This window comes from Lactuca saligna, chromosome 6, assembly GCF_052625555.1.
Source record: "Lactuca saligna cultivar CGN05327 chromosome 6, ASM5262555v1, whole genome shotgun sequence".
Taxonomy (NCBI): Eukaryota; Viridiplantae; Streptophyta; class Magnoliopsida; order Asterales; family Asteraceae; genus Lactuca; species Lactuca saligna.
This window is the reverse complement of record NC_136422.1, coordinates 18,133,720-18,147,275: the sequence shown is the minus strand read 5'-3', so window position 1 is coordinate 18,147,275 and position 13,556 is coordinate 18,133,720. Positions and strand designations below refer to the sequence as shown.

General features: G+C 35.4%; 1 long non-coding RNA gene across 2 annotated transcripts; it reads left to right on the top strand.

Annotated features, from left to right (window-relative positions):
- Positions 1–9,198: 9,198 nt before the first annotated feature.
- Positions 9,199–10,404, top strand: LOC145001856 (uncharacterized). 2 transcript variants are annotated; one of them, XR_013661736.1, is made up of 3 exons: positions 9,199–9,688; positions 9,824–9,956; positions 10,138–10,404. It is a non-coding gene; the product is annotated as an uncharacterized LOC145001856 (long non-coding RNA). The 2 variants fall into 2 exon arrangements; XR_013661735.1 differs by lacking the exon at positions 9,199–9,688 and having other exon boundaries at positions 9,695–9,956.
- Positions 10,405–13,556: the final 3,152 nt, after the last annotated feature.

Here is a 13,556-nt window from a genome sequence, read left to right as displayed (position 1 = left end):
CAATGAATCTCCAAGAAAATCTAAGAATTCTCAATACATTTAAAACTTAAGGTTATGTTTTTCATGGAGAAGAATTAGTGAATCGTTATTCACTTACCTCCAAATTGTTTGCATGTTGGATTACGGCATCCCTTTTATAATGTGTAAATAATGTTGTTGGGTCCTAGCCCTAATTTTTCATTTTGGGTGTTTAATTAGGGATTCAATACTAATCAAACTTTATCCTTTCTATTTTTAGATGTCGAACGCAAACAACACTGCTACTAACTCATTCACGTTAATGAGTCTTTGTCAAAAAGTGACTTTTGATGGATTGAACTTTAGCGAATAGATAAGATACATTCGCACGATCACGCGTTATGAGGACAAGGAGTATGCTCTCGATGAGAAGCTCGAGAAGATCAATCCAAAAACTGCTACTCCCAAAGAAATAGCTGTCTTTGAGACACATGAACGTGATGCAACGAAAGTACATTGCATCATGATAGCCACAATGAACTCCAAATTCCAAAAGTCCTATGAGGACATGTATCCGTATGAGATGCATCTAGATTTGATGGACAGATATCACCAAAGCACGAGGCAAGAGCGCTATGAGATCATAGCGAATATGATCACTGCTAAAATGGGAAGTGGAGAGTCTCTAACCGTGCACTTACAAAAGATGCAAAGGTATGTTGATCGTCTTCACAAGTTGAATGTCAACTTTGGGGAAGATTTGGCTATCGACATTGTTCTTCGCTCCTTGCCCTTATGCTACAACCAATTTAGGATGACCTACCACATGAACAAGGAAGAGGTCACCCTAAGCAAACTCCAAGGGCTCCTAAGGACTACTGAGAGCAACCTCAAGGACAAGTTTGTAGCACCAACTCCCAATCCACCCGCGGCTCCTGTTTTGGCTATTGGGCAAGGAAGTGGCAAGAAGAGGAAGGCTCTGTCAAAGAACCACTGCAAGGGAAAGTCCCAAGATGGTTCCTCTTCTAGTGGGACCAAGGTTGATCCTACTAAGACCAACTCTAACCCAAAGGAGGAAGAGTGCCATCATTGCCACAAAATAGGGCATTAGAAGAGAAGCTGCCCGGAATATCTGCAAGCCATCAAGGATGGAAAGATCAAGCTATCTTTTGCAGGTATATACACAATTAAATCTAATGATTCATCTTATGCTATTTCTTAGGTTCTTGACACAAGGTGTGGTTACCACATTTGTTCTGATTTGCAGGGACTAGGAAGAAATAGGGATGTGGAGCTTGGAAGAATAAATCTAATCATGGGGAACAGAAGATCGTCGCCTGTTACCAAGATTGGAGTGTATTTTTTAGTGCTTAGTAATGGATTGAGTTTAGATTTAAATAATTGTTGCTACTCGCCAGATATCCCAAGAAACATAATTTCTTTTCATGGTTTATTTAGATAAGGATTTAGATATTCGTTTAATAATGAGAATGGTTCGATTTATGCTTATTTAAATGGTGTTTTATATTTTGAAGCAATGCCTTGTAATAGAATTTATGAAACTGTTAAGGTTGTAGATAACCTAGGAAATGATGTGTTGTGTATGGATTCTTCCAATAGTATGGATAAAGCATCTTTGTGGCATTGTCGTCTTGGACATGTCAACAAGAAGCGCATAGCCCAACTCCAAAAGGATGGAGTGTTGGATTCATTCGACCTTAGGGAAGATGACACATGCGAATCTTGTTTACTTGGAAAGATGACCAAGTCACCCTTCACTGGCACTTGTGAGAGGGGTGAGGGTTTATTGGATCTCATACATACCGATGTATGTGGGCCCTTTAGATCCACCACAAAGGATGGGAACCGCTTCTACGTGACTTTCACCGATGATTATAGTAGATATGGGTATATTTACTCAATCAAGCACAAGTCAGAAATGTTTGAAAAGTTCAAAGAATTCAAGCATGAAGTGGAGAATCAATTGGGCAGGAAAATCAAGATGCTTCGATTCGATCGAGGAGGAGAGTACCTAAGTCTTGAATTCCATGACTATCTCAAGGAATGCGGAATAGTTTCCCAATTGATGCCACCTAGGACCCCACAGTTGAATGGTGTGGCAGAGAGGCGTAATCGAACCCTGTTAGACATGGTTCGTTCCATGATGAGTTGTGCTTCACTATCTATCTCATTTTGGGGGTATGCCTTAGAGACTGCCGCCCATATCCTTAACCGAGTCCCTATAAAGAAGGTTGCCAAAACACCTCACGAGATGTGGATAGGGAAAGCTCCCTTGTTGGCACATATCAAGGTTTGGGGTTGTGAAGTTTTCGTAAGACGAGATACTCACAACAAGCTCGAACCTCGTAGTGAGCGATGTATTTTAATCGGCTACCCGTAGAGATCCTTTGGATATCTCTTCTATAGACCGAGTGACAATGTTGTCTTCGTTGTGAGAAGAGGGGTTTTCTGAGAGCGGGAACTCATAAGCCAAGGAGATAGTGGGAGGCAAATCGATCTTGAAGAGATTCAAGAATCAAGTGATGAATGAACCTCTAACGCTGGCGCTCAACCCGAGGAGGAAACTCCGGTTGAACCGATTGACCAATCCTTACCTCTTAGACGTTTCGAAAGAGTTAGAGTTCAACCCCAGTTTTATGGTTTTCATATTACTACTGAAGGGGACACGTATATTAGTGACAGTACACTAGTAAATCTATATGAACCTAACGGCTATAAGGAAGCCATGGCAGGCCCGGAGTCTGCTAAATGGAAAGAGGCGATAGACAACGAGATTTAGTCCATATATGACAACCAATTTGAAATTTGGTTGACAATGTGCGCGGACGTAAGACGGTTGGGTGCAAATGGATCTTTAAGAAGAAGACTGACATGGATGGGAATGTACACACGTATAAGGCACGACTGGTGGCGAAGGGCTTTACTCAAACTCCCGGAGTTGACTATGATGAGACCTTCTCACCAGTTGCCAAGATAAAATCTATTAGGGTGATGCTAGCCATTGCTGCATTTCATGACTATGAGATATGGTAGAAGGATGTCAAGAACAATTTCCTTCATAGGAAGTTAGCTGAGGATGTTTACATGGCTCAGCCAGAAGGTTTTGTCAATACGAAGCATCCTAATAAAGTGTGCAAGCTTGAGAAGTCCATTTATTGACTTAAGCAAGCATCTCGCAGATGGAATCTTTGCTTTGATGAGAAAGTCAAAGCGTTTGGATTTGTACGAAGCGAAGATGAATCGTGTGTATATGTCAAAGCCAGTGGGAGTATAGTTAGCTTTCTCGTTTTGTATGTCGATGACATACTGCTCATAGGAAACGACATCCCGACTCTGCAGGAGGTTAAGTTCTGGCTCGGGAAGTGTTTCTCTATGAAGGACCTCGGAGAGGCTTCCTATATTTTGGGAATAAGGATAGTGAGAGAACGAAGTAAGAGACTAATAGGATGTAGCCATAATACTTACTTAGATAAAGTACTAAAACGTTTTAGTATGGAAAACTCGAAGAGGGGAGAACTACCGATACAAAGTAATGCCAAATTGAGTAAGACTCAAAGTCTGAGTACTGAAGCCGAGATAGCTGAGATGATTCGAGTACCTTACGCTTCCGCAGTTGGCTCAATCATGTACGCTATGACTTGTACTCGCCCTGATGTGGCCTTTGCTTTGAGCATGGTCAGTAGATATCAAGGGAACCCTGGCAGAGCTCATTGGATTGCGGTTAAGAATATCCTTAAGTACCTTCGGAGAACCAAGGAATGGTTTCTAGTCCTCGGAGGGAGTGATGACTTAAAGGTGCGATGGTATAGTGACGCCAGCTTCCAGACCGACAGAGACAACTACCGTTCACAATCGGGCTGGGTCTTTACCCTTAATGGAGGAGCAGTAACTTGGAAAAGTTCCAAGCAAGAAACTGTAGTTGATTCAACGTGCGAATCAGAGTACATTGCAGCGAGTGAAGCGTCCAAGGAGGCGATATGGTTAAAGAACTTCGTTGGTGACCTTGGATTTGTGCCCGTCATAAAGGAGCCTATGGAAATTTTCTGTGATAATGAAGGAGCGGTTGCCTTGACCAAGGAACCGAGGGATCATGGTAGATCTCAGCATATCAACAGAAAATATCACTTTATTAGACATCGAGTAGAAGAAGGGCACCTCGTGGTTAAGAGGATATCATCAGAAGATAACCCAGCAGATCCGCTTACGAAGGGACTGAGTAGGGTTAAGGACTTGCAGCACGCTAGGAGCATTGGACTTAATGATGATATTAGTTTAGACTAGATAGTTTTAGAAACATATAATAGATAAATGTAATTGACATTTGATGATTAAATAAGGAAGTATTATTTATAAGTAAAGTTATTGTCATATGTTAATTGTTTAACTATTGTTTCAATTTGCATGTTTTGACTTCAAGAATAATTGAGTTTGTTAAGAATAATCGAATTAATTGTTTAACTCGCTCTGATGTAGCCTTTGCTTTGAGCATCGTTAGTAGATATCAAGGGAACCCTGGCAGAGCCCATTGGATTGCGGCGAAGAATATCCTTAAGTACCTTCGGAGGACGAAGGAATGGTTTTTAGTCCTCGGAGGGAGTGATGACTTGAAGGTGCGAGGGTATAGTGACACCAGCTTTCAAACCAACAGGGACAATTACCATTCGCAGTCGGGCTGGCTCTTTACCCTGAATGGAGGAGCAGTAACTTGGAAGAGTTCCAAGTAGGAAACCGTAGCTGATTTAACGTGCGAATCAGAGTGCATTGCAGCGAGCGAAGTGTCGAAGGAGGCAATATGGTTGAAGAACTTCATCGGTGACCTTGGAGTTGTACCTGCCATAAAGGAGCCCATGGAGATTTTCTTTGATAATGAAGGAGCGGTTGCCTTGACCAAGGAACCGAGGGATCATAGTAGATCTCGACATATCGATAGAAAATATCACTTCATCAGACATCATGTAGAAGAAGGACAACTCGTAGTGAAGAGGATATCATCAGAAGATAACCCAACAGATCCGCTTACGAAAGGACTGAGTAGGGTTAAGCACTTGCAGCATGCTAGGAGTATTGGGCTGAAGGATGATATTAGCATAGATTAGATAGTAGTAAAAACGTGTAATAGATAAATGTAATTAACATTTGATGATTAAATAAAGGAGTTTTATTTATGAGTAATGTTACTGTCTTATGTTAATTGTTTAACTATTGTTTCACTTTGCATGTTTAGACTTCCAGAATAATTGAGTTTATTAAGAATAATCAAATTATTCAAATCGTTCACAATCTTTCATATGTCGGAAGTAGATATGAATGAAGATTGTCATGAATTGGTGTGTAGATTGTCTAAATGGTATTAGACATAGCAAATGTTTGCTACAATGTTCATGAGTGCTTATGAACTAGTTTTGAGCATTGTAATAAACCCGTGTTTGCTGGAATCATTTTATGGAATGTGACAAAAGTGATCGCAAGACGATAATATCATAGGGTCTTAAAACCTAGATATATGTTTTATTATTTGCTAATTGGTTGTGCATTGATAATGCGAAACCGCATCAGTAAATTGATGTTATAAAATGCATTGTTGTGTATAACTGATTGGTGGATAAGTAAATGCATATAAGTCGAAGTTTATCTGTTACTTCTATCCTAAGAGGGTAAAAGCGATATCACGGCCACTTGATGATTTGATTTGACTTATGTGTCGGGCCCGGTCAAGACTAAATTGATGTGTTCAATTAAGTTCTATGTCAAATAAATTTGAGATCGAGAAACCAACTGCTGGACAATTAGTTCCATGAGATTGTCCGCACAATATCTTAACAGAGGACTGTATGATCCCTTATCTGAAGGACAGGTCACTGATGAGATCAGAGTTGACAGCGTCTTAGAGAGCTACGATTGTTGATCGGATTGTGTTTGCATTTATAGTTACTAGACTTATCCAAGTGGGAGACTGTTGGATTAGTGTCTAGGGTTGTAGCTATATTTGGTAAGTACTTGACCCGGTTGTGCATGGTCCTTTTGGGTTGCCTTCACCATAGCAACTTGACAAGGTGATTTATATAGAGAGAAGAAATATTATTATTAATGTGTTATAAGAATAATATGTTAAAGGAATAATAATATTATTTGATTAATATAACTCATAAATTAATTAGGAATTAATTTAGTGACTTAAAGAGATTAATTGAATAAAGGGGCATAAACTGTCAAATGTGTGATAGTTGTGTTTTAGACTATGAATCCTTATGGATATGGGAAGGGACGATTTTAAGGATGTGGATATCCTAGAAATCGGCCAAGGCATTATCTAGAAGGATCTTTGGATTACTTTGAGGCTAAGTTATCCAGTTAGGGTTTAAGGTAAAACCCTAGGAGCTCATAGTATAAATAGACCCTTAGGGTTGGAGAAATCAGCCACTCTATGCATGAGGAAAACCTAGAGCCAATTTGTCACCTCTCTCTCTCTCTCTCTTTCTCTCTCTCTCTCTTTCTCTCTCTCTCTCTCTCTCTCTCTCTCTTTCTCTCTCTCTCTCTCTCAAATCATCTTCTTGCTAATAGGTGTTTGTAAGCTATTAGAGGAGTGACAATTGTGACTCTAAGCTCCAAGGAAAAGAAGTTTTCAAGCAAGTAACTCAAGGTATTCTTCTAGATCTATTTTCATATGTAATAAATTGTTTGTTTACACTAGATCTATGATTCAAAGTCTTGGATACAAAGCATGTTCAATTAGAGAAACCTAGATCCAAGCATTAGGGATTGCATGTGCACATAGGAAAGTTCTTATGGCTCAAACCCATCAGTGGTATCAGAGCCTTGATTGGTTTCAATTGAATATGATGCTTGACTGCTTTGCTTGCTGAAAATCGTTTTTCTTGGCCTCTGCCCGACCCAACTCGGCGAGTCAGCGTCTAGACTCGGTGAGTTGGCCTTACTCGGCGAGTCCAAGCATCAGGCAGAGGATATTTCGGGATTTTGTTGCTGTTTTGTCTTGGATTTGATACCTAAATCGTTTTGTTATGTTAAAATCCGAATTTTGACTTAATTTTATGATTATCATTGACAAAACAATAGATAATTTCAAATCTTTTGAATATTGGTTATTTATATGATAAATATTGACTATTTAAAATTATTTGGTAATTATCTAATGACTAAAATTGGATTAGGTCAAATATAGATAATTATAGAAATTAGTTATTTGAATTATTTGTTATTTGATCCCTCTAGTTTTGAAAAGTTCAAATTTGTCCCGAAGTTTTGAGATTTAAATTTTGTGATTAAAAGTGTAAGAATTTAAATTTCAACCTCTAGAGTTTTACAAGTTTAAAATTCAACCCTATACTATTATATTATTAAAGCTTAATGGGTGTACACTCATACCCACCGCTTCCATCATGATATTTGAATACAAGGTTTTTACAAATAATAATAATACATGAATTGCCTTAACAGATAGGCATATAATACAGTAGTAAGTAAACTAGATCACCTGTAATCTAATCTTTCTTGAATGTCTGTTTAGTGATTTCATGAGAATACATGTAGTTTTGAGGGTTAAGACAAGGTTGGTGAGTGTTATAGGTTTTCTATTAAAAAGAGTAATACTTTTAATAATTCTAAAAAGTATTATCTTTGTATGTATGATAATAATTAAAACAATGTTTGAAATGAGTCTTTAAAAGCCTAAAATGTATTTTAGTATAAGTAAATTCATACTTTAAACTGTATTTGTGATAAATCCTTGAAGGCCAAAATGTATCTTTTGTATAAGTAAAACCATACATTAAACTGTGTTCGTAATAAAACTTTTGAATATCCTTGAAACCCAAATTGCACTATTAAATAAGTAATTCTATACATAAAATAGTTTTGAAAGCAACCAAGCCCATGGTTGATAGTAAAGAGAGAGAGAGAGAGAGAGAGAGAGAGAGAGAGAGAGAGATATTCTAGTTAATGTTTATAGTGATTCCTATAACCGAGCTATATGACTTTGTGTGTACCCCCCCTACAACGCTTCATCGGACGTTGTAGTAAAAATTGTAGACACCTATCACCCGCTTCCATTGATCGATCGAGGGTTGTAGCTAGCAACAGTAGGTGAGAATGTCAACCCCATATTGATCTATACATATGTATCGGTTCCAAAGATTAACGGTTACAATAATGTGTATATGCAAAGTGTTTACACTCAGCTAATGAATCACATAACCTCTAACTAAAAAGGTCTTAACTAAAAAGTTCGTGAAAAACTCTCAGCTCTAACTTAATCGTGATTAAGTCACTAGGCATAATGAATATCATTGTATAAGGGTTTATAAAAGCTGAATATGTTTGACATTTGTATAAAAATGTAATGTGTTTGCTTTTATAAAAATGAATGTTTCAAATTGACGAACATATGTACATGTATAAACATTGTGTACTTAAACATATAAATGAACATGCATAGTAATAACTTAAATCTTTGAAATACCACAAAATTTTATAATGTGTTTGCTATAATATACAATGTCACATAAAATTCATACAATTTTGTATAATGTAGTTTTTTTTGTGAGAACTGGTTATTTAATGGTAAAACAATCATAATGCGTATAAGAAAAATTTACACTAGTTGATTTATAACAATATGGTAAATTGTTAAATAATAGTTTTTTTATAAACTAGGCTTATTGTATTTTCACATAAAAAAGGAAATTGATTTGTATAAACAAATTATTTAGGCACATGTATCCCCCCCCCCCCCCCCCCCCCGAAATAATTAAAATATTTAAAAGGGGCCATAAACACTCATCCTTGAAGCGCGAGTTCCACTTGTTCGAAATCATTGTGTTTGAGAAGCTTTATGTGAAAAACCATAAATCCACAATTCTTAAACTTTGAAATACGCTTGGGACCATTTCGTAACAAATTTACACTATAGGGGTTGTTTTGTAATTATGGTAAATTATAGGGATCGTTTAGTAATTTAATTAACCGAAGTGGGACTGAATTGGTTAAAATAATTCCAAAGGAGGGGTTGTTTGGAATAAATGGATTCAATGATTGGGGATTGGACTACTCTTGTAAGGGATTTGTCAAATGAGGGTCAATTTTGATAATTTAAATGCAAGTTTGAGTGGACCTTGAATTTTGACCTGGTCAAAATCGAAACCCGTTTTCTGATTGGATCAAACAAAAGGGAAAGCTCTTAAATCGCATCTTCGTTTTATCGGCCATAGGACAAAAGCCGACTGAACGCCCGTATCAAGGAAGAACGACGAAGGCAAAAAGGGAATCGGGTCTCCGTTTTCTTCAACTTGAGCAAAAGAAACAGTCGATCGATTGCGAGGTGGTGGCTGTCTCCGGCGTATGCGAGGCCGAAGGGGAAAAAGATCGAAGCGGCGCGGAAGAGGCGCACGAGGGTAGTGACGTCGCTCCGGGTGTTTGGTCGAACCGAAGGAAGAGAAGAGGTAAAACCAGCGAGGCTCTCCCTCTTTCCCGTCCGGCTGACAGGTGCGAGGTCCGGCTTCGCAAGTCGATGGGAACTGAAGAGAAGGAAGAATATGAATGTAAAAGGGGTTCGATTTCTTGGCTGGTTCGATCGTCATCAACACAAGAAGGAGGTGGAAGGATTGACGAATGGAGCAGGGGAAGGACGAAAGTGGTGACAAGGGGCTCTGGGGAAACACCCACTTCGGTGGGTTTTGTTCTCGGTGGTTTTAAGGTGCCTGAACGGGGCTGCTCTGGCAGCTCCCCTGATCTTCTTCTTTCATTTTTTTATTGTTATTGATCAAAATTTATTGGGCAGAAATTGATCGAATAAAAAGATAGATGTTTGGGACTGTTTGATGTTTGATAGGGAATTGATGGGTGTTTGCTCTTGTGTTCTTGACTGGAACTGATGCAGAATGAAAGGAAACATGGAGGTGTTTGGGTTTTGGTTGTTTGACAGAAATCAATGGGGATAATTGAAGGCAGTGAGCTATGAACAGGTGAAGGGCGTTCTTTAATTTCACATTTTAACTTTTGAGTGTATGAACAGGTGAAGGGCGTTCTTTAATTTCACATTTTAACTTTTGAGTGTATAAAAAAAGAATTTGATCCTTAGTTTTGATTTTCTTTTAAGTTGAGTTTGAGTGTTAATTCTTCATTTCCTCCTTGAATGTTGAGTAGATGGAATAGCTTCAATGGAAGGATAACAGGAACTTTGCTTGCGGTTTTGTTTAGGATAAAGCTCGGAAGTAACCAGTGACCGGTAACTGGTTGTACAATAACAGGCAAAAGTTGTATTGTATAAGGTTTTTTTTTTTTTTTTTTTTTTTTTTTTTTTTTTTTTTTTTTTGTGTGTGTATTATGTATTTGTTTCATTATGTAATGTGTGTGTATTGATGTATGTTGTAATTGGGTATGTATTTGTGTTTATTTGTTTGATTTTGTATATATTATTGGTGTTTTACTCTTATATATATATATATATATATATATATATATATATATATATATATATATATATATATATAGGTTCAGGTTCATTTGAAACCATTATAATTTTATGAGACCGTGAGATCAAATCTAAAAATAATTTTAAAATGCAAAATAAATGGAAAAATCCAAAAAAAAAAAATTAAATATTATTTTCGAAACTTGAATTAACTAAAAAAATAAAAATAATAATAAAAAAATCCCGTTTTTTTTAAATACGTAAAATATTCTAAATAAAATATTACACTGACATATTTTAAAATATAATTTTAAAATGCAAAATAAATGGAAAAATCTAAAAATTCTTTTTTTAAATATTATTTTCGGAACCTGAATTAACTAAAAAAAAATCCTATTTTTTTTCAAAAATACGTGAAATATTCTAAATAGAATATTACACTTTACATATTTTAAAAATAATTTTAAAATGCAAAATAAATGGAAAAATCATAAAATTCTTTTTGGAATTTGAATTAACTAAAAAAAATATAAAAAAGATAAAAAAATGTGTCTCACGATCTCACAAAATTAAGCCGTTTCACATTAACCTAACCCTATATATATATACACTTCAAACTTTTACAAATCATTTCTTAATAAATATTATCTATTTCCAATTATCATTAATTTGTTATATAACTTGTATAATACATATATATATAACTTTAAACTCATACGTTAGGAATGTAAAATTTATAAATTTGTTAAACCTTGTTTTGTTAAATTTAAAATAAACATATAATGTATATTTATAACAATTTAACCAACCACGTGTAATTGATCATAACAAATGTCCATACCCATATATATATATATATATATATATATATATATATATATATATATATATATATATATATATATATATATATATATATAGTTGTTCAAGAAACTGTTGAGTGTTGGGCTGTTTTCATCGTTAAAATCCACAACAACTGGTTTGGATTCCTATGTTTTGCCGGAATACATTACCGATAATAGAAATTATGTCGAAATCAATAGTTTAGGACTTCGCGATTAATAATCTGAAAACGTCTGATTTTTTTAACTTGTATATATATATATATATATATATATATATATATATATATATATATATATATATATATATATATATATATATATATATATATATATATATGAAATTAATTATAGGCTATAACTTGCGTCCAAAAATGCTTTCAGAATTTCCATTCGAGATGTGCATGTCCCTCAACGGATAGAAACGGTTTTAGTGGTTTTAAGAAAAAGAGTATAATACTAGTTTTTGGATTCTTAAAACAGTTTTATCTTTTGCATACAAACTCCTTTTTGGACGTTTTTTATATTTTCGGAAACAGGGAACCACGTACTACGAGACCAGAGTGTTTGTTATTCTCAAAACGGCTTAATACGAATTTTCATTTTTTCAGATGCATTCCTAAGGTTGTCGTTTGAGTTGTTTATCTTGTTTGTCATATTAAATATTTAGAAGTAAGATATCTTCTGGTGTCTTGTAATAGTTGAAATACCTCATTTAAATCACGTAAGATGCATTAAAAATTAATGCATAAAATTACAAATAGATTTACTATGACCTTGGTCGTTTATAATCTTTAACCTAAATTCTGGAATGTCACAGTGAAGAGCACCTATGAGAGTTACTGCGGGTGTTGTTGAGGAATGAGAGGTTGTATTGCAAGTGTGACATCCCTAATTTTACATTTGATTAAAAAAGTATTTCTTTATGTTTATTTAAAATTGATTATTATTTTTATGTTTTATTAGTGCGGAATTTGTCTCAAAACATTATTAATGTGAAACGATATCAATATCAAAAGCGTTTTTTAAGAAACATTTTTCATTAATATTCAAAATTTTGGGATGTCATAAACGATACATAAACATAAGCGTAAACTAGTCTTTATATGCATCACATCAAATCATTTAATTGCCTAAAACTCTTTAAATCTCTTGGCAAAGTCAAACATCAAAATTCTTAAACTTTCATACCATTACCTATGATAAAAAGAAACTGAGTGGGTCAGGCTTGAGATCCTGGTGAGCACATTGGGTTTTTAATCCATAATAATTTAATTATAATCTCTTAAATATATCTTCAAAGTGTACCCGATTATCCATCTCGTTATTCTTACTCTATGATCCTAAATTGATGATCTCAAGGGACCGTTCCTAAAGGATTGTTGGAAGTAACGAGTAAACAATATTACTTTAAGGATGCTATAGCAATATATGTCCATAAGGCAACCATGAGGGGGATAGAGTACTCGAATGAAACTCTCGGTTTGTATGATTCATTAACACATATAGATTACGAGTCTGCTAACATTTCATCAGATTGTCTAGAAGAGCCTGTGATCTACATCAATGCTCTGCTAGATGTGTGCTCTCACTAGTGGACTAGTATAATGTTGGGCATGATCTCTCACCATTATTTTATCTCTGACATGGTTTCTCACCATTATTTTATTTCTGGCATGCTCTCTTACCATTAATTTATCTCTTTCTCCACCCTTTTCTACCCAATATTTTTATAAATACGGTAAAATACATACATTATTAATTCAAGTAAACTCATGTTATATCATCTCATTTAGTACAAATATCAGGAAACACAAATGGTAAGCACATAAGGCGTTAAAGTAAATTAATAGATTAATATGAAATCAGTTAGAATTGATTAATTATTAATCAGAATTAATCTAGAATCAGTTTGGGATTAACTAGAATTAATTAAAGGTGTAAGGGGTGAATTGTAATTGTTTAATAGTTTAACAAAAGAGGAAATTCTAGAACCATCCAAGGGAGGACGATTTTGGGAACCTCTTTGGGGTTCCCAAAAGCCTATTTGATGCATATAAGGAAAGGATTTGTATTGGTTTTAAATTCATTCAAATATTGATTGGTCTCCGAGTTACCGAAACCATAAATAGGACCGTTGGGGCACTCCAATTCAAGTAGATTCTTTCCTAGAAGCTTATGAACGAAATTCTCTTGCTTCATCACTCTCCTCAATTGGCTCCTAGTTCTAGGGTTTGGGTGTGAGTCAATAGAAGCATCATATTTTTGGTGCTAGCTTTCCAATCTCTTCAAAGGTAGGATTGTAGTGA